The sequence below is a fragment of the Protomyctophum parallelum genome, assembly GCF_964188405.1.
Source record: "Protomyctophum parallelum genome assembly, chromosome: 21".
NCBI lineage: Eukaryota > Metazoa > Chordata > Actinopteri > Myctophiformes > Myctophidae > Protomyctophum > Protomyctophum parallelum.
In genome coordinates, this window is record NC_139713.1 from 5,111,078 (window position 1) to 5,132,267 (window position 21,190).

The following is a 21,190-nucleotide window of genomic DNA, read 5'->3' on the forward strand; positions in this document are numbered from 1 at the left end:
TGCTTTAGCTATTTAAAAATAGCAGATCTACAAGCTCATATCGCGCCACCGAGTGGCGCGATACGAGCTTGTAGGTCTGCTATTTTTGAAAAATCAAAGAGCGACTGACATTTTTTTAGAATCTGATCTCAGGTCAGAATGGGTTCATCAGACCCAGTGTGTGTCCGGCGGAAACCTCGTATGAATCTGATCTCAGGTCAGAATGGGTTCATCAGACCCAGTGTGTGTCCGGCGGAAACCTCGTATGAATCTGATCTCAGGTCAGAATGGGTTCATCAGACCCAGTGTGTGTCCGGCGGAAACCTCGTATGAATCTGATCTCAGGTCAGAATGGGTTAAGGTGGTTTCCCACACCGAGAAAACAGCCGATCTAAGAGCTTATAGATCGGCTATTATTAGCCTATTTCCTGTGCGTGCTGCCGCCGTCGTTTAACAAAGTCTTAACCACCCCCCCCCACCCCCCCCCCACAAACTAAACGCATCCCACTGGCCCCATGGAGCATGCCGGCGAGATAGTCGTAGAAACTGCTCTTTAGTTCTTGAGTCACACTCATGCAAGCTGTCCCTCGAATCTCCATCCCTCCGGGCACAATTAGATCAGCAGGAAAGTGTCTGTGACAACGGGCTAATTAAGTCACATCATGCAGGCCCAAAAAACAGGGAGGAGGAGGAGGAGGAGGAGGAGGAGGAGGAGGAGGAGGAGCGAGCGCGAAGAAGAGGGAGAGAGAGAGAAGAGAAAATGCCGGTAATTGCATTTACTTCATCTTGTAATGTGTGGGCCATCATAACTGCTAATTCAATTGTACAATCATTCTGCCAGCTCCTGGCCATTAAGCGGCCATTTAATTGCCTCCATAAAGCTTTTAATATGCGCCACACAAAGCTATGGGATGTGACACCCCCCCCCCCCCCCCCCCCCCCCCCCCTCCTCCCCCCAGCCCCATCCATGCAGATGTCCTGTTATCACCGCCCAGATAGTGGTGGCTGGGATTCGGAGATGTGTGTAACTGGTGTGCGACTGTGTGTGTGTGTGCGTGCACCCTTCTGTGTGTGTGTGCGTGTACCCTTCTGTGTGTGTGTGTGTGTGTGTGCGTGCACCCTTATGTGTGTGCGTGCGTGTACCCTTCTGTGTGTGTGCATGCACCCTTCTGTGTGTGTGTGTGTGTGTGTGTGTGCGTGCACCCTTATGTGTGTGCGTGCGTGTGTGTGTGCTGGTTTCAAATCATCATCACTATCAGATGAGTGTTTAGGGCCTATTTCACAGTGTCAATCCAACAGAAGGGGATGGAGCAGAGATAGCGGAGCTATAATTCGTGGGGCCGCCAGCTTGACAAGACAAGCCTCGCCTATTGTTTGCGTTGAACCATAGAAGAAGGGGCTCGCCGTACGCCCGTCCGCCCGTACATGCATGCAACAACAGCAGCACAGCGGAGAGGGAATACATGCTTATCTTGTAAGGCGTGTGTGAGAGAGAGAGAGAGAGAGCTTATGGATGGTTGTTGCTACATAGGAGACCAATTGTGATAAGGGAGGACAGGCCATGCTTCACCATGGCTGAGAGGAGATGAGGAGGAGGAGGAGGGGGAGGGAGAGAGAGGAATAGGAAAAGGGGACAGGAGGAGGAGGAGAGAAATGACAGGCTAGGCGTTAGCGTAGCGTATAACGGTATTATCCCCCCTGTATGAGGCATGGCTTTAGCAGCATGAATGCATCTCTCTGCATGCGGCCCTGCATGACAGGAGCATAAAATACTAACCCATTCTGAGCGGGAACCCCTTTTGGTGTTTTAATTAAGCATCATGTTATGCTTTTTAGCTGTTGAAAATAGCAGATCTACAAGTTCATAGCGCGGCACCGAGTGCCGCGCTATGAACTTGTAGGTCTGCTATTTTGTTTTGAAAAATCGTGAAAATGTGGCACAGATCTTTGAAAATATATTCTTTCAGAGAAACGTTTTTAACTCAAATCTTTGCTTCTGGGGGGTGCCGCATATGGAACAACATATTTTCAGATGGTGGGTCCCCGCAGCCAATTAATTCAGATAATTCTACCGGTCCTTGACATGAAAAAGGTTGAGCAGCACTGATATAGAAACATATAGAAACAACATTTAGAAGACATTTTGTAGAATGGTTCCCGCGGGTCCAAATGGGCTAACAAAGGCCCAGAGGAGCAGACAGACAGACCATCAATACCCAGACGAGGTGTTACTGTACGTGTACAGTACACCATCATTATTGTTCCCCCAGACAAAGGCTGGTGTCAATTGTGGTGGTGTTATGGGCCAGTCTTTTAACCCCTTCTGAACGGGAACCCATTTTGGTGTTAGCATCATGTTATGCTTTAGCTATTGAAAAATAGCAGATCTACAAGCTCATAGCGCGCCACCGAGTGGCGCGCTACGAGCTTGTAGGTCTGCTATTTTTTGAAAAATCGAAGAACGACTGACATTTTTAGAATCTGATCTCAGGTCAGAATGGGTTCATCAGGACCAGTGTGTGTCCGGCGGAAACCTCGTATGAATCTGATCTCAGGTCAGAATGGCTTAACCCGTTCTGACCTGAGGACGCATATCGGCGTCACCTCGTATACTATATCTTTTAAACCGCTGTCTTTTACCCCATGCATGCTTTATTTGAAACTATAGCTGAAAGAATAGCGGCTCTATACAAGCTCGTGTATAGCGTGGCACAGAGTGCTGCTGCTGCTGCGCTATGAGCTATGATCTGTTGTGTTTCGTGAACACGTGCTGTGCAAATCTTTGAATATAACTGTATATTCTGTGAATGTTTTTAACTCAAATCTTCCCTGGAACAAATAGTTTAAGATGGGGGGGGGTTGTCGGCGGCCAATTATAATGTTTGTGTGGTCCTTCACATGCTAGTTTGAGAACCACTCATATATATTTACAACCACGTTTATAGAAACGTTCAGAATAAAAATGTAACATAGAATTTGGTCTGCAGGTCTCAATGGTTTAAATTAAAATCTTGTATCGAAGCCTCCCCCCCCCCCCCTCCCCCACCCCCCCCCCCCCCCCCCCCCCGCCCCCTCTGCCGCTGCGCCTCTGATAGCGACAACTATTTAGTATCCATATTTTACGGGGCAGGGCCCAATGAAAAGTAATAACTGTTTTACTTAATGTATATCTGGGGCCTGTCAGCTGCCATGGGGAGAGAGAGAGAGAGAGAGCGGTCTTAATAGAAGCTGTCCATCAATGTCAATGTCTGGCGGGCGATGGCGAGGAGGCTGCAGGCTGTAATAAACATGAGATAACAGCCCGCCGCGGCCCTACTGGGACCCGCACATCACCGTCTTGTTAACTTCCTGCTCGCACGGCGTTTGTCATCTCGCCTTGTGTACAACGCTCGTAATTTGTCGGACATGCATGTGTTTTCGTTGCTGCTTATTGGAGGACATGCGTGTGTCGTTGCTGCTTATTGGAGGACATGCGTGTGTCGTTGCTGCTGCTTATTGGAGGACATGCGTGTGTCGTTGCTGCTTATTGGAGGACATGCGTGTGTCGTTGCTGCTTATTGGAGGACATGCGTGTGTCGTTGCTGCTTATTGGAGGACATGCGTGTGTCGTTGCTGCTTATTGGAGGACATGCGTGTGTCGTTGCTGCTGCTGCTTCTTATTGGAGGACATGCATGTGTCGTTGCTGCTTATTGGAGGACATGCGTGTGTCGTTGCTGCTTATTGGAGGACATGCATGTGTCGTTGCTGCTTATTGGAGGACATGCGTGTGTCGCTGCTGCTTATTGGAGGACATGCATGTGTCGTTGCTGCTGCTTATTGGAGGACATGCGTGTGTCGTTGCTGCTGCTTATTGGAGGACATGCGTGTGTCGCTGCTGCTTATTGGAGGACATGCATGTGTCGTTGCTGCTTATTGGAGGACATGCGTGTGTCGTTGCTGCTGCTTATTGGAGGACATGCGTGTGTCGCTGCTGCTTATTGGAGGACATGCGTGTGTCGTTGCTGCTTATTGGAGGACATGCGTGTGTCGTTGCTGCTTATTGGAGGACATGCGTGTGTCGTTGCTGCTGCTTATTGGAGGACATGCGTGTGTCGTTGCTGCTTATTGGAGGACATGCGTGTGTCGTTGCTGCTTATTGGAGGACATGCGTGTGTCGTTGCTGCTTATTGGAGGACATGCATGTGTTTTCGTTGCTGCTTATTGGAGGACATGCGTGTGTCGTTGCTGCTTATTGGAGGACATGCGTGTGTCGTTGCTGCTTATTGGAGGACATGCGTGTGTCGTTGCTGCTTATTGGAGGACATGCGTGTGTCGTTGCTGCTTATTGGAGGACATGCGTGTGTCGTTGCTGCTTATTGGAGGACATGCGTGTGTCGTTGATGCTTATTGGAGGACATGCGTGTGTCGTTGCTGCTTATTGGAGGACATGCGTGTGTCGTTGATGCTTATTGGAGGACATGCGTGTGTCGTTGATGCTTATTGGAGGACATGCGTGTGTCGTTGCTGCTTATTGCAGGACATGCGTGTGTCGTTGCTGCTGCTTATTGGAGGACATGCGTGTGTCGTTGCTGCTGCTTATTGGAGGACATGCGTGTGTCGTTGCTGCTTATTGGAGGACATGCGTGTGTCGCTGCTGCTTATTGGAGGACATGCGTGTGTCGCTGCTGCTTATTGCAGGACATGCGTGTGTCGTTGCTGCTGCTGCTGCTTATTGGAGGACATGCGTGTGTCGTTGCTGCTTATTGGAGGACATGCGTGTGTCGTTGCTGCTTATTGGAGGACATGCGTGTGTCGCTGCTGCTTATTGCAGGACATGCGTGTGTCGTTGCTGCTGCTGCTGCTTATTGGAGGACATGCGTGTGTCGTTGCTGCTTATTGGAGGACATGCGTGTGTCGTTGCTGCTTATTGGAGGACATGCGTGTGTCGTTGCTGCTTATTGGAGGACATGCGTGTGTCGTTGCTGCTGCTTATTGGAGGACATGCGTGTGTCGTTGCTGCTTATTGGAGGACATGCGTGTGTCGTTGCTGCTTATTGGAGGACATGCGTGTGTCGTTGCTGCTTATTGGAGGACATGCGTGTGTCGTTGCTGCTGCTTATTGGAGGACATGCGTGTGTCGTTGCTGCTTATTGGAGGACATGCGTGTGTCGTTGCTGCTTATTGGAGGACATGCGTGTGTCGTTGCTGCTTATTGGAGGACATGCGTGTGTCGTTGCTGCTGCTTATTGGAGGACATGCGTGTGTCGTTGCTGCTGCTTATTGGAGGACATGCGTGTGTCGTTGCTGCTTATTGGAGGACATGCGTGTGTCGTTGCTGCTGCTTATTGGAGGACATGCGTGTGTCGCTGCTGCTTATTGGAGGACATGCGTGTGTCGTTGCTGCTGCTTATTGGAGGACATGCGTGTGTCGTTGCTGCTTATTGGAGGACATGCGTGTGTCGTTGCTGCTTATTGGAGGACATGCGTGTGTCGTTGCTGCTGCTTATTGGAGGACATGCGTGTGTCGTTGCTGCTGCTTATTGGAGGACATGCGTGTGTCGTTGCTGCTGCTTATTGGAGGACATGCGTGTGTCGTTGCTGCTGCTTATTGGAGGACATGCGTGTGTCGTTGCTGCTGCTTATTGGAGGACATGCGTGTGTCGTTGCTGCTGCTTATTGGAGGACATGCGTGTGTCGTTGCTGCTGCTTATTGGAGGACATGCGTGTGTCGTTGCTGCTTATTGGAGGACATGCGTGTGTCGTTGCTGCTTATTGGAGGACATGCGTGTGTCGTTGCTGCTTATTGGAGGACATGTGTGTGTCGTTGCTGCTTATTGGAGGACATGCGTGTGTCGTTGTTGCTTATTGGAGGACATGCGTGTGTCGTTGCTGCTGCTTATTGGAGGACATGCGTGTGTCGTTGCTGCTGCTTATTGGAGGACATGCGTGTGTCGTTGCTGCTTATTGGAGGACATGCGTGTGTCGTTGCTGCTTATTGGAGGACATGCGTGTGTCGTTGCTGCTTATTGGAGGACATGCGTGTGTCGTTGCTGCTGCTGCTTATTGGAGGACATGCGTGTGTCGTTGCTGCTTATTGGAGGACATGCGTGTGTCGTTGCTGCTTATTGGAGGACATGCGTGTGTCGCTGCTGCTTATTGGAGGACATGCGTGTGTCGCTGCTGCTTATTGGAGGACATGCGTGTGTCGTTGCTGCTTATTGGAGGACATGCGTGTGTCGTTGCTGCTGCTTATTGGAGGACATGCGTGTGTCGTTGCTGCTTATTGGAGGACATGCGTGTGTCGTTGCTGCTGCTTATTGGAGGACATGCGTGTGTCGTTGCTGCTTATTGGAGGACATGCGTGTGTCGTTGCTGCTGCTTATTGGAGGACATGCGTGTGTCGTTGCTGCTTATTGGAGGACATGCGTGTGTCGCTGCTGCTTATTGGAGGACATGCGTGTGTCGCTGCTGCTTATTGGAGGACATGCGTGTGTCGTTGCTGCTTATTGGAGGACATGCGTGTGTCGTTGCTGCTGCTTATTGGAGGACATGCGTGTGTCGTTGCTGCTTATTGGAGGACATGCGTGTGTCGTTGCTGCTGCTTATTGGAGGACATGCGTGTGTCGTTGCTGCTTATTGGAGGACATGCGTGTGTCGTTGCTGCTTATTGGAGGACATGCGTGTGTCGTTGCTGCTGCTTATTGGAGTTCGCTCTGAAAGAATATATATCACCATCTAGTCTCGTTTTGATCTATTTTTAACTTAATCCTGCAATCACAAAATTGATGAAACATATATTTAATGAAAGATACAATTATAAAAATCGCAAAAATAGAGGGTATGTATGTGCATGCATAAAGTGAGTGGCAGAGTGAGTTTAACGTCGTTTAACGTTGTTTAATACAATCGGATAGGACAGAAAGTCGTTTTTTGGCCACTCATTAGGCGTTCCCGCATAACTTCCGGGTATAATATATAATATATTCCGGGTATAATCGTCGTGCGACATCATCATCATATTATGATGATGATGATGTCACACGCATATACCCTCCATTGATAATCTCATGCAGTCTGAACGTGTAACTTTCTTTTGTGCGTGCGTGTGTGCGTGCGACACGTGTGTGAGTGTGTGAGTGTGTGTGTGTGTGTGTGTGTGTGTGTGAGTATGTGTGTGTGTGAGTGTGTGTGTGTGTGTGTGTGTGGGGGGGGGGGGTCCAGGCGCGTCCCTCCACAGAATAACTGCACACATACATCACAGCAATATTCCCGTGTCAGAGCCTTCGACAGTGATAAGTGGCCTTTGTACGGAAACACAATCTGAAACCTATATGAGAGAGCCTTGTGAGGACGGAGTGGGGGCTCAAAGCAGAGGTCAGACCAATCATACTCCATGTTTTTCTGTCCCCAAGTCTCTTCAGAGCCTTGTTGGTCCCTCTGTCTCTATGCCTCCCACTATCAGGTAACCTGGTATCTCCTCCTCCTCCTCCGTAGTTCCACTTCTGTTATTATCCCCATAAATCAACAGGTTTTTCAAAACCATTTTCATGTCAAGGTTGCGTTTATTTATTCTGGCGTCTGATGCACGCGGACACCATTTGATGCACATTTTAACCTCTCAGACCCAAAAACTAAAGAATATGTTTGTTATCGTTGACGACGCTGCATGCCCAATTTCATGCTGTTGGCAAACTGTTGATCAAAATAACAATTCTTATACATTATCTTATTGTGTCTAGACTTCTTGTAAAGTAAGTAATGCAGATGTTTAATCTAACTCTCGAGACTTAACCCATTCTCACCTGAGATCAGATTCTAAAAATGTTCTTCTACATCCTGACAGTTTTCTGAAAAAGCTATGTTTCTATGTCAGTCGTTCTTCGATTTTTCAAAAAATAGCAGACCTACAAGCTCGTATCGCGCCACTCGGTGGCGCGATATGAGCTTGTAGATCTGCTATTTTTAAACAGCTAAAGCATAACGTAATGCTAACACCAAAAGGGGTTCCCACACAAAATGGGTTAAAGATCTATTAAGGGTCCATTTGGTTTCGTTTTACGCTCTCGAGAGTTAAAGATCTATTAAGGGTCCATTTGGTTACCAACTCTCCATCATTTAGCTGGGACACGGAACCCACCTTCGAGGACCACTGGTGGTCCCCGGACCACCGGTTGAAAACCACTGCCATAAAATTGGTACTGCCCTGTTACTTTGTGAGTTCTTCATGTCATGCAAATTACATTTCTCGTCGATATTAAAACATTATACAACCAACAGCGTCACACAAAAGTAGCAAAGATATCTAATATATAGCTCACAATGTGTCGCATATTATGATACGTTGTGAGAGCTAATAATTAGGGCTGTCAAAGTTAACGCACTATTAGCTAGTTAACTCACAATCCTTTTAACGGCACTATTTTTTTAACGCGCGATTAACGCACTGTGAAGTTTGACAGAATGGTTGAGAGACGCATGGCAATTTTACACTGAAGAGTTGAATAATTGTTAAACAGCTGCATTACTTAAGTTAATTTAAGTCTACACAATTAGAAAACTTAGAAAACATGTTATTTTGATCAACATGGCCTGTTATCTCTCGTAATGGTACCATTGGCCAACATCAATACAGTTCTTTAGTTTGGGTCTGGAAGGCTAAATGTCATCAAATGGTGGTTCCGTGGCTCAAATGCAAAATAAATAATGGGCCTTGATCTTGAAAATCTTGAAAACCACTGACTTATATATGGTATATTTAGAACGTATACAAAATATGCGATTAATTTGCGATTAATCACAGTTAACTATGGCCAATCATGCGATTAATCGAGTTAAATATTTTAATCGATTGACAGCCCTAATTGTTTTTAAATGTGGGTGTTACGAAGGAACTAAGTGTCGCTCCGACGTCACAACCGTGATGTCAGAGGTGCTGTCACCTGCACTCACCTCTGATATCACAACATTATAAATATGAGCAGCCATAGCAGGGTTTAGAGGTAGAATTAAGCTTAGGAACTCTAGTTTGTGACTTACTCACCTTTGACTATTGAACTGACATAATTCAATAGGCTGTTCATATTTATAATGTCGTGATGTCAGAGCAGGCGACACCGAGTGCATGCCTTTCATCCGACGGAGCATTGGTCCGAACGACAACCTACCTCCTCCCTCACCCTAACCCTAACCTCCCCCGGGGCAGACACCTAAACCTAACCGCAACCCTCTCCCGACCCGCAGCGCACCTCGGAGCATTGCTCCTTCGGAGCAATGCTCTGTCGGATGATAGTACGCCTCCCGGCGACACCACCTCTGACACCACGGTTGTGATGTCGGAGCGGCACTTCGTTCCTTCGTAACATTTGGGGAAATTAAAAGTCTGTGGGTTTTAACCCATTCTGACCAGAGATCAGATTCATACGAGGTTTTCCACTGGACACACACACTGGTCTGATCAACCCATTCTGACCTGAGATCAGATTCTAAAAATGTCAGTCGCTCTTCGATTTTTCAAAAAATAGCAGACCTACAAGCTCGTAGCGCGCCACTCAGTGGCGCGCTATGAGCTTGTAGATCTGCTATTTTTCAATAGCTAAAGCATAACATGATGCCGACACCAAAATGGGTGCCCGTTCAGAATGGGTTAAATACACATTCAACAAATTCGGTAGCTTGTGAGCCTGGCTGGATACTGGATGTGTCCATTTGCAGACTGCGGCCATGTTTCCATCAGAGTTTGGAAGCACTCGTTTTCAGTAAAGCGACGTCCTGCTGCCTCCTGCATTATGTGCTAATTATAAACAGGTGGTACACATGCAGGGCAGTTGAGTGATATCTAACGAGCGCTCCCAAACTCCAGCACTTAGAAAAAGAATCACCTGCAAGTACACAAAGTAGCTCATAACATGTCTACAGTGGATTTTTATGAAACAAACACTTTGAGGATAGAAAGAGAATAATTCAATTCAAACAATTCAGATCTACAAGCTCATGAGCTTGTAGATCTGCTATTTTTGAAAAATCGAAGAACGACTGCCATAGAAACATAGCTTTTTTCAGAAAACTGTCAGGATGTAGAAGACATTTTTTAGAATCTGATCTCAGGTCAGAATGAATGAATCTCTGCCCCATTTGAAAAGGACCTTTACAGTCCCTCCCTGCTTGTGACTAAATAATAATCGCATCGCATTTGAAAAATTTGGACATACGAGGTTTCAGCACGCGACGGCGACCAATCGATTAGCAGCGAGATCATCATCATCTTAGGCATGGATGGTGATTTGCCAGTGAAAGAGTCTTCACATGCAGCCATAGTGCACACACACACACACACATGCACACACACACGTGCACGCTCACTCACCGCGCACACACTGTGTCCTTGCAGATTTAGTGGTCACTTCACTCAACTTTAGCCATTAACCTGAGTGCATCAGGCAGTCCCTCCCCCCCCCCCCCCCCCCCCCGCACGCACACACACACACACACACACACACACACACACACACACACACACACACACACACACACACACACACACACACACACACACACACACACACACACACAACTCTGAGCACCCACCATCACAGGCACATTTATTACCCCCGACACCCTAATGGATCCCGGTTAAGGTGTGTTAACAATTTTTCTATTGATTAATCGGGAGGAGAATCTTTAGCCCCCCCGGCAGACTTAACTTAGGCCGCCGTGGGGAAGATTTAGTGGCTTTTAAGCCATTCTGAACGGGAACCCATTTTGGTGTTAGCATCATGTTATGCTTTAGCTACTGAAAAATAGCAGATCTACAAGCTCATAGCGCGCCACCGAGTGGCGCGCTACGAGCTTGTAGGTCTGCTATTTTTGAAAAATCAAAGAACGACTGACATTTTTAGAATCTGATCTCAGGTCAGAATGGGTTGATCAGACCAGTGTGTTGTCCAGTGAAAACCTCGTATGAATCTGATCTCAGGTCAGAATGGGTTAAGGTAGTAGCCATGAATATAATGCTTTAGAAAGAGCTTCTGTACATTATATATATGACACCTGCTACATTAAGCTACATTAAGCTTTAATATGTCTTCATTACTGGAACTCTGCCCAGCCCCGTCAAGGTTGAAATACAGATCCTTAGTGGGGCTCTCGTTAGAGCTAGCGTTAGCTCTCGCGGCGCCCCGTGGCGCGGTGCGGGGTGGCGCGGGGTGGGGTGGCGCGGGGTGGGGTGGCGCGGGGTGGGGTGGCGCGGGGCGGGGTGGCGCGGGGCGGCGCAGGGTGGCGCGGGGCGGCATCATCTCCTCTGCTCTACGGAGCGATACCAAATAATAATGGAATTGTTGAAACCATTTTCTTTGCCTGGGTTGTTAATGTTAATCGATGTGTTAAATATTGAAGGTATTCCATATAAGGGGACGTTTTGAACCGACATACCCCCCCCCCCCCCAACACACACACACACACACACACCCTTTCCTCCGCCTACTCTCGTCAAACTGCTGGGTGGGCCAACCCCTCCTCCTCCTCCTCAGCTGGGTGGGCCAACCCCCCCCTCCTCCTCAGCTGGGTGGGCCAAAACGACGTCTTTTATCTGTAATTAAGCAAAGTAGAGGATGATGGAAGCGGCGTCATCATCCTCTACTTGTAGATCTGCTATTTTTGAAAAATCTTTGAATATATATTCTTTAAGAGCGAACGTTTATTTTTAATTTTACTCAAATCTTTGCTTCTAGTCGGGAGGGGGGGGGGGGTCCCTGGAACAACATATTTTCAGATGGGGGCTCCGTGGCCAAATACAGATAATTCTGGGGGTCCTTGACATGGAAAAGGTTGAGAACCACTGACACAGAAAACTGTTAGGATTTAGAGGACTTTTTTTTTCTATCGACCTCAGTCCAAAATGGATTAAGTGGTTTACTCATAGAATTTACCCATCAACCAATCAATCAATCAATGAACCAATCAATCAATCAATCAATCAATCAATCAATCAATCAATCAATCAATGGTAACACCTGTGAAGTATAAAGAGGCCCAATTTATTTTCAATAATATGGATGCTGTGCATTAAGAGCCTATATTGGGCTAAAAAAGTAGCAAAAACACAGCATTCAACCAGCAGATGTCAGACTTTTACAACACCACTCTGTGACATATGGTGGACTGTTTCCCTGTCAGCCTCCTGTAAGGCAGCACTCTGTGACATATGGTTGACTGTTTCCCTGTCAGCCTCCTGTAAGGCACCACTCTGTGACATATGGTTGACTGTTTCCATGTCATCCTCCTGTAAGGCAGCACTCTGTGACATATGGTTGACTGTTTCCCTGTCAGCCTCCTGTAAGGCAGCACTCTGTGACATATGGTTGACTGTTTCCCTGTCAGCCTCCTGTAAGGCAGCACTCTGTGACATATGGTTGACTGTTTCCCTGTCAGCCTCCTGTAAGGCAGCACTCTGTGACATATGGTTGACTGTTTCCCTGTCAGCCTCCTGTAAGGCAGCACTCTGTGACATATGGTTGACTGTTTCCCTGTCAACCTCCTGTAAGGCAGCAAAAGGCAGCGATCCCTTCAGCTGTCTTCAACATTAGGACGGCAACGACTGCCTTAATATTATCCTCCTAGGCCCATAAGGCTCCCAGACACTGAAGCAGAGTCCATCTAGGACTCTTCTCCTCCCAGACACTGAAGCAGAGCCCCTCTAGGACTCTTCTCCTCCCAGACACTGAAGCAGAGCCCATCTAGGACTCTTCTCCTCCCAGACACTGAAGCAGAGCCCCTCTAGGACTCTTCTCCATGTCCAAGGCGGTGTCCTTTCTGCCTCTCCCCGTGCAGCGTAGTCCCTGCATTGTCTCTTTAGCTCCGCCTCAGTGTCCCTCCCTCCTCCATTGGTGTCTCTTATAGGTCGCCCTCCCTTCCACTTCCCCATGGGGGGGTTCCAAGCATTAAGCCCCCTGAGGGAGGCTCTCCAACGTTCAGGCACTCTTACCCTAGTGGTAAGAGTGGGGACTGCAGGCGGACCCCGTGGATTTTTTGCGAACACAGCGAGCCCTAACTATGAAAGCCAGTCAGAACATGTCTGTCTGTCTGTGTGTGTGTCACGGTGTGACACCACCACCCGCCACCAGAGGGCGCAGTTATACAATGGAAGCCAGTCAGAACATGTCTGTCTGTCTGTGTGTGTGTCACGGTGTGACACCACCACCCGCCACCAGAGGGCGCAGTTATACAATGGAAGCCAGTCAGAACATGTCTGTCTGTCTGTGTGTGTGTCACGGTGTGACACCACCACCCGCCACCAGAGGGCGCAGTTATACTATGGAGGGCCAGGCAGAACATGTCTGTCTGTCTGTCTGTGTGTGTGTCACGGTGTGACACCACCACCCGCCACCAGAGGGCGCAGTTATACTATGGAGGGCCAGGCAGAACAGCGCAGTTAGCTGTCTAACGTGTGTATGTGTTAGACCGCCACAACAGTGCTCCGCTTAAATAATTCCACAATTTCTTATTAATTTACATAACAATTGTGTGTTCCTCAACACTGCAGCCCACGAGCAGCAGAAGTATAGCTGCTCAGCCCATCGTTATGAGCAGCAGAAGTATAGCTGCTCAGCCCATCGTTATGAGCAGCAGAAGTATAGCTGCTCAGCCCATCGTTATGAGCAGCAGAAGTATAGCTGCTCAGCCCATCGTTACGAGCAGCAGAAGTATAGCTGCTCAGCCCATCGTTATGAGCAGCAGAAGTATAGCTGCTCAGCCCATCGTTATGAGCAGCAGAAGTATAGCTGCTCACGTTTCAACAGGTCAACCTGTAGGTCAGGTCAACCTGTAGGTCAAACTGTAGGTCAACCAGTAGGTCTTATAGAGAAGGAGCCAGACCTCCTCCGTTCCGCTGCTGTCGTCACAAGATGTTACTTTGACCATAATTAGGTGCTTACATGCTCATGTGAACCCGCGGTATGTGCACCATCCACTACGTAAATATGAACATGACATTTGGCACTTTCCCTTTCTTCTTTCCCCTTCGTCGTTTTCTTCTTGCGATCGCATCCTTACGGGAAAGAGAGAGAGAGAGAGAGAGAGAGAGAGAGACAGAGAGAGAGAGAGAGAGAGAGAGAGAGAATAAACATTGACGTCTTTCGAGAAAGACTTATCAGACAAACAACCCTTTGGACCTTCATAATAACAGCAGTTTAAAAAACAGAAGAAACGTTAAACTTCAAAAAGGACGTGTACAATGGAAGAAAACGCCGGGGAGAGGGAGAGGGGAGAGAGTTATTTTGGATGAAAAAGAATATTTCTGCGCGCGGCAGCACGAGGCAGCATAAATAAACGTCTCACAGCGCGCCAACGTCAGACTGGCGTGGAGCGTGGGCGTGCGACGGGGCCGTGTGTTAGGAGAGAAAACAGAGGCCTCGGCAGGACATCCTGCATGGAGGCCAAAGCCACCCAGATATTCAACCCCCCCCCCAAGTCTCTTTTTCCAAAAGGGAAAAAAATGTTCCTTATTTCGTTCCCCTGTTTGGTTTGCAGAGGCTTTTGATGAGAGTGTTTTACCGACCGACCGGTGTGTGTGTGTGTGTGTGTGTGTGTGTGTGTGTGTGTGTGTGTGTGTGTGTGTGTGTGTGTGTGTGTGTGTGTGTGTGTGTGTGTGTGTGTGTGTGTGTGTGTGTGTGTGTGTGTGTGTGTGTGCACGGTAAAATCAGTGCCGGCTCCATGGCACAAATCATACAAGGGGGCATGTTTTTTTTGAGTGGTGCAACCACTCCAAGGAACAGCAATGTCCGTGTTCACCTATGCGTGTGCCTATGTATGTGTTAGTTCATGAGCACCAGTATGACTATGACTATACCGTACCCAGTAGGGGCGCTGTTGTGCCAGAAACAGAGAGAGAGAGATAGTATTAGTGCTGCACTATAACCTCTCCTCACCAGGCTTTCCACCGCCTCGGAGGAAAGCCTGGTCTCTGTTTCAAAAGTCTGTATATGATCCTGTCGGGAGCGGATGATATCGTTACGTCATGTTGTAGTATTGTTTTGTAGTCATCAGGATGATATCGTTACGTCATGTTGTAGTATTGTTTTGTAGTCATCAGGATGATATCGTTACGTCATGTTGTAGTATTGTTTTGTAGTCATCAGGATGATATCGTTACGTCATGTTGTAGTATTGTTTTGTATAGTCATCAGGATGATATCGTTACGTCATGTTGTAGTATTGTTTTGTAGTCATCAGGATGATATCGTTACGTCATGTTGTAGTATTGTTTTGTAGTCATCAGGATGATATCGTTACGTCATGTTGTAGTATTGTTTTGTAGTCATCAGGATGATATCGTTACGTCATGTTGTAGTATTGTTTTGTAGTCATCAGGATGATATCGTTACGTCATGTTGTAGTATTGTTTTGTAGTCATCAGGATGATATCGTTACGTCATGTTGTAGTATTGTTTTGTAGTCATCAGGATGATATCGTTACGTCATGTTGTAATATTGTTGTGTAGTCATCAGGATGATATCGTTACGTCATGTTGTAGTATTGTTTTGTAGTCATCAGGATGATATCGTTACGTCATGTTGTAGTATTGTTTTGTAGTCATCAGGATGATATCGGTACGTCATGTTGTAGTATTGTTGTGTAGTCATCAGGATGATATCGTTACGTCATGTTGTAGTATTGTTTTGTAGTCATCAGGATGATATCGTTACGTCATGTTGTAGTATTGTTTTGTAGTCATCAGGATGATATCGTTACGTCATGTTGTAGTATTGTTTTGTAGTCATCAGGATGATATCGCTACGTCATGTTGTAGTATTGTTTTGTAGTCATCAGGATGATATCGTTACGTCATGTTGTAGTATTGTTTTGTAGTCATCAGGATGATATCGTTACGTCATGTTGTAGTATTGTTTTGTAGTCATCAGGATGATATCGTTACGTCATGTTGTAGTATTGTTTTGTAGTCATCAGGATGATATCGTTACGTCATGTTGTAATATTGTTGTGTAGTCATCAGGATGATATCGTTACGTCATGTTGTAGTATTGTTTTGTAGTCATCAGGATGATATCGTTACGTCATGTTGTAGTATTGTTTTGTAGTCATCAGGATGATATCGGTACGTCATGTTGTAGTATTGTTGTGTAGTCATCAGGATGATATCGTTACGTCATGTTGTAGTATTGTTTTGTAGTCATCAGGATGATATCGTTACGTCATGTTGTAGTATTGTTTTGTAGTCATCAGGATGATATCGTTACGTCATGTTGTAGTATTGTTTTGTAGTCATCAGGATGATATCGTTACGTCATGTTGTAGTATTGTTTTGTAGTCATCAGGATGATATCGTTACGTCATGTTGTAGTATTGTTGTGTAGTCATCAGGATGATATCGTTACGTCATGTTGTAGTATTGTTTTGTAGTCATCAGGATGATATCGTTACGTCATGTTGTAGTATTGTTTTGTAGTCATCAGGATGATATCGTTACGTCATGTTGTAGTATTGTTGTGTAGTCATCAGGATGATATCGTTACGTCATGTTGTAGTCATTGTTTTGTAGCCATCAGGATGATATTGTTACGTTATGTTGTAGTATTGTTTTGTAGTCATCAGGATGATATCGCTACGTCATGTTGTAGTATTGTGTTGTAGTCATCAGGATGATATCGTTACGTCATGTTGTAGTATTGTTTTGTAGTCATCAGGATGATGTCGTTATGTCATGTTGTAGTATTGTTTTGTAGTCATCAGGATTATATCGTTACGTCATGTTGTAGTATTGTTTTGTAGTCATCAGGATGATATCGTTACGTCATGTTGTAGTATTGTTTTGTAGTCATCAGGATGATATCGTTACGTCATGTTGTAGTATTGTTTTGTAGTCATCAGGATGATATTGTTACGTCATGTTGTAGTATTGTTTTGTAGTCATCAGGATGATATCGTTACGTCATGTTGTAGTATTGTTTTGTAGTCATCAGGATGATATCATTACGTCATGTTGTAGTATTGTTTTGTAGTCATCAGGATGATATTGTTACGTCATGTTGTAGTATTGTTTTGTAGTCATCAGGATGATATCGTTACGTCATGTTGTAGTATTGTTGTGTAGTCATCAGGATGATATCGTTACGTCATGTTGTAGTATTGTTTTGTAGTCATCAGGATGATATCGTTAGGTCATGTTGTAGTATTGTTTTGTAGTCATCAGGATGATATCGTTACGTCATGTTGTAGTATTGTTTTGTAGTCATCAGGATGATATCGTTACGTCATGCTGTAGTATTGTTTTGTAGTCATCAAGATGATATCGCTACGTCATGCTGTAGTATTGTTTTGTAGCCATCAGGATGATATCGTTACGTCATGTTGTAGTATTGTTTTGTAGTCATCAGGATGATATCGTTACGTCATGTTGTAGTATTGTTTTGTAGTCATCAGGATGATATCGTTACGTCATGTTGTAGTATTGTTTTGTAGTCATCAGGATGATATCGTTACGTCATGCTGTAGTATTGTTTTGTAGTCATCAAGATGATATCGCTACGTCATGCTGTAGTATTGTTTTGTAGTCATCAGGATGATATCGTTACGTCATGCTGTAGTATTGTTTTGTAGTCATCAAGATGATATCGCTACGTCATGCTCTAGTATTGTTTTGTAGCCATCAGGATGATATCGTTACGTCATGTTGTAGTATTGTTTTGTAGTCATCAGGATGATATCGTTACGTCATGTTGTAGTATTGTTTTGTAGTCATCAGGATGATATCGTTACGTCATGTTGTAGTATTGTTTTGTAGTCATCAGGATGATATCGTTACGTCATGTTGTAGTATTGTTTTGTAGTCATCAGGATGATATCGCTACGTCATGTTGTAGTATTGTTTTGTAGTCATCAGGATGATATCGTTACGTCATGTTGTAGTATTGTTTTGTAGTCATCAGGATGATATCGTTACGTCATGTTGTAGTATTGTTTTGTAGTCATCAGGATGATATCGTTACGTCATGTTGTAGTATTGTTTTGTAGTCATCAGGATGATATCGTTACGTCATGTTGTAGTATTGTTTTGTAGTCATCAGGATGATATCGCTACGTCATGTTGTAGTATTGTTTTGTATAGTCGACAGGCAGGAACAACAGGCGGCAACTTCCTTTTCCCTCTCTCAATAAAAGCTCTCGTAGCCTGTAGCTTTTATTGAGAAAAATCGGTTGCCTGCTAATGAGAGAGAGAGAGAGAGAGAGAGAGAGAGAGAGAGAGAGGAGAGGAGGGGGGGGAGAGAGAGAGGGGAGTTGCACCACTCAGTTCACACGGGTGTTATTTTTTTCTTTACAAAGGGGGCACTTATTTTTCAAACCCCCCAAATAGATACTTGCCTATTCAGACCAGGCCATCTTGTCAGCAAGGTGCTAACTAGGTGCAGCTTCCATTGACTTAGTTGACAGCCCATTCATCCACACAGAAAAGTCCTCTCTGATTGTATTAAACAACGTCAAACTCACCAACATTGCAGCTGTATATACGGAAAGCTTGAATTATTCCTCTTTCACGTTTTTGTTTCATAAAAATCCACCGTAGAGCACACAGCTGTACTTCCTATCATGGTAGGAACTATACTCACAATGGTAGACATATAGGGTAGTATAATAGCAGATCATGCAGTCAGCTTGTATAATTTGTGATTTAAAGTTATGAAAGCAAAAACCCCAAATTGTCAGTGAAAAATAAGAACAAGAAGAAACGACTGCTGACTATTAATGGGTTACGCTGTGAGGGAACACTGAAGCAATAGCCCGGCTTTGTCCATTTCATGTTTAACCCATTCTGACCTGAGATCAGATTCTAAAAATGTCTTCTACATCCTGACAGTTTTCATTCTGACCTGAGATCAGATTCTAAAAATGTCTTCTATGTCAGTCGCTCTTCGATTTTTTCAAAAAGACATTTTCATGTCAAGGACCCCCAGAAATATAATGTAATTGCCCGCCGAGCCCCATCTGAAAAGTAGTTGTTCCACGGACCTCCCAGAAGCAAAGATTTCAGTTAAAAAACGTTCGCTCTGAAAGAATATATATTCAAACATTTGGGCCACATTTTTTTCACGATCTTTCAAAAATAGCAGACCTACAAGCTCATCGGTGCCGCGCTACGAGCTTGTAGATCTGCTATTTTTCAACAGCTAAAGCACAACATATATAGTCTATTGCTAATGCCACAAAGGGGTGTTCCCGTACAAAACGGGTTAATGACACATTAGCAATCTGTGGCGTTTTGCAACGGTTGCCAGCGGGGACAGCTCTCGGGCAGATGGGCCCGACCCGACGATGGATCCGTTGCCACATAAATTGCGTCTGGGCCATCAGAACAGGGAAGAGGAACGGCGCTGACGGCGTGTCGCGGCTGGCCGCGCCGCCCGGCACGGGACAAACGCTGCCAAAAAAGCGGCACTTTCACGTTTCTAAAACTGTCGCTGTTTCGGGATGTGAGTGATCGATTCAGCTGTTTGGGCCTCACGTTAGAACGATTAGTCAAAAGACAATAAGAACTATAATCCTATGGTCTCTAAACTGCCTCCCCCTGGCCAGCCGGGGCGCCTGATGGAGGGGGAAAGGAACTGGTCTCTATACTGCCTCCCCCTGGCCAGCCGGGGCGCCTGATGGAGGGGAAAGGAGCTGGTCACTAAACTGCCTCCCTCTGGCCAGCCGGGGCGCCTGATGGAGGGGGAAAGGAACTGGTCTCTAAACTGCCTCCCTCTGGCCAGCCGGGGCGCCTGATGGAGGGGAAAGGAACTGGTCTCTATACTGCCTCCCCCTGGCCAGCCGGGGCACCTGATGGAGGGGAAAGGAGCTGGTCACTAAACTGCCTCCCTCTGGCCAGCCGGGGCGCCTGATGGAGGGGAAAGGAACTGGTCTCTATACTGCCTCCCCCTGGCCAGCCGGGGCGCCTGATGGAGGGGAAAGGAACTGGTCTCTATACTGCCTCCCCCTGGCCAGCCGGGGCGCCTGATGGAGGGGAAAGGAACTGGTCGGAATAACGTGTTCCTTCCTACGCGCTACGTCCTCATGTAGAAGGAAGGTTCAGGTCAGTCCGCTGCCCCCCCAGGTTGGCAGAGGAAGTGCAGCGCCCAGGATTAGATAATTGACACTGGGTGAAATAAATGGGTTGCAAAATCGTGCAACCGGTCCGATTCCGATCATTTGATTTTGAGTATCTGCCAATCCGAGTATCCGATATTTACTTACTTATTATGCCACATCACAATAGTACAATATCCAATCACAGACAATATCCAGTCTATATATATGGATATATGAGGCCTTTTGGAGGGCCATTCCAGCCGCAAGTGGAGCCTGCAGTACCACCGTTGTCCAGTGGTGGAGCCTGCAGAACCATTGTCTGATCGAGGGTAGCTATACTGGGACGTGAGTCGGGACTTGATCACCTCGGCTGGGTCACCTGAGTGAGGGGTATGATGAAACCCTGATGACCTTGGGATCATTGAAAAATAAGCTACAGTATATGATGACTAAAACTATTCAAGACACTATGACTAAAACTAAAATCAAAATGTGCTGCCAAAAACAACACTGCTGATATACATATTCTGTAAGTCAGGTCACTATATTGGTTTAATGTACCACGTGACATAAACCCTGGTGTACCTACAGTATTTATTGATTTAATGTACCACATAAACCCTGGTGTACCTACAGTATTTTGGGCAATCATTTTGACTCATTTATCAGTATTTTCAACATAATGCGACATCACCATACAAAGTATAAAATAGCACTCATACTGATGGTAAAGTTTACCTCCCATTGCATAAAAAACGGCCTGAGAATTATAGGCTTAAGATAAACATAATATCGTGTTCTGAATGCGCATGGTTTAAATGGTACAACAGTACTGTTTTAAATGTGCATATTATATTATCCCGTCCACGTTGCGTTCAGAAGGGCTGTAGCATCTGCTTTAATAAACAAAACCTATATATCTTCCCTTATCTTTATACGGCTGTATTTCTGAATGTCTGGCATGTCCCATAAAAACACACACACACACACACACACACACACACACACACACACACACACACACACACACACACACACACACACACACACACACACACACACACACACACACACACACACACACACACACACACACACACACACACACACACAAAACAAAACCCCAAACAAAAGGAATATTGTAATAAAGATTACAG

The 21,190-nt window shown here is 46.0% G+C and overlaps 1 protein-coding gene and 1 long non-coding RNA gene across 3 annotated transcripts in view; one reads left to right on the forward strand and one right to left on the reverse strand.

Annotated features, from left to right (window-relative positions):
* The window catches only part of LOC310879282 (histone-lysine N-methyltransferase Smyd1-like), a 294,932-nt gene that overhangs the window by 45,872 nt on the left and 227,870 nt on the right, over positions 1 to 21,190 (reverse strand). The window lies entirely within an intron of this gene.
* LOC310879296 overlaps positions 2,314 to 21,190 on the forward strand; it is a 229,250-nt gene continuing 210,373 nt past the window's right edge. Inside the window, exon 1 of one of the 2 annotated variants that reach the window (XR_014570989.1) lies at positions 2,314 to 2,391. This is a non-coding gene — a long non-coding RNA (uncharacterized lncRNA). Of the gene's footprint in view, positions 2,392 to 10,700; positions 10,790 to 21,190 lie in introns of those variants that run through there. The other variant, XR_014570990.1, reaches the window with a different exon arrangement.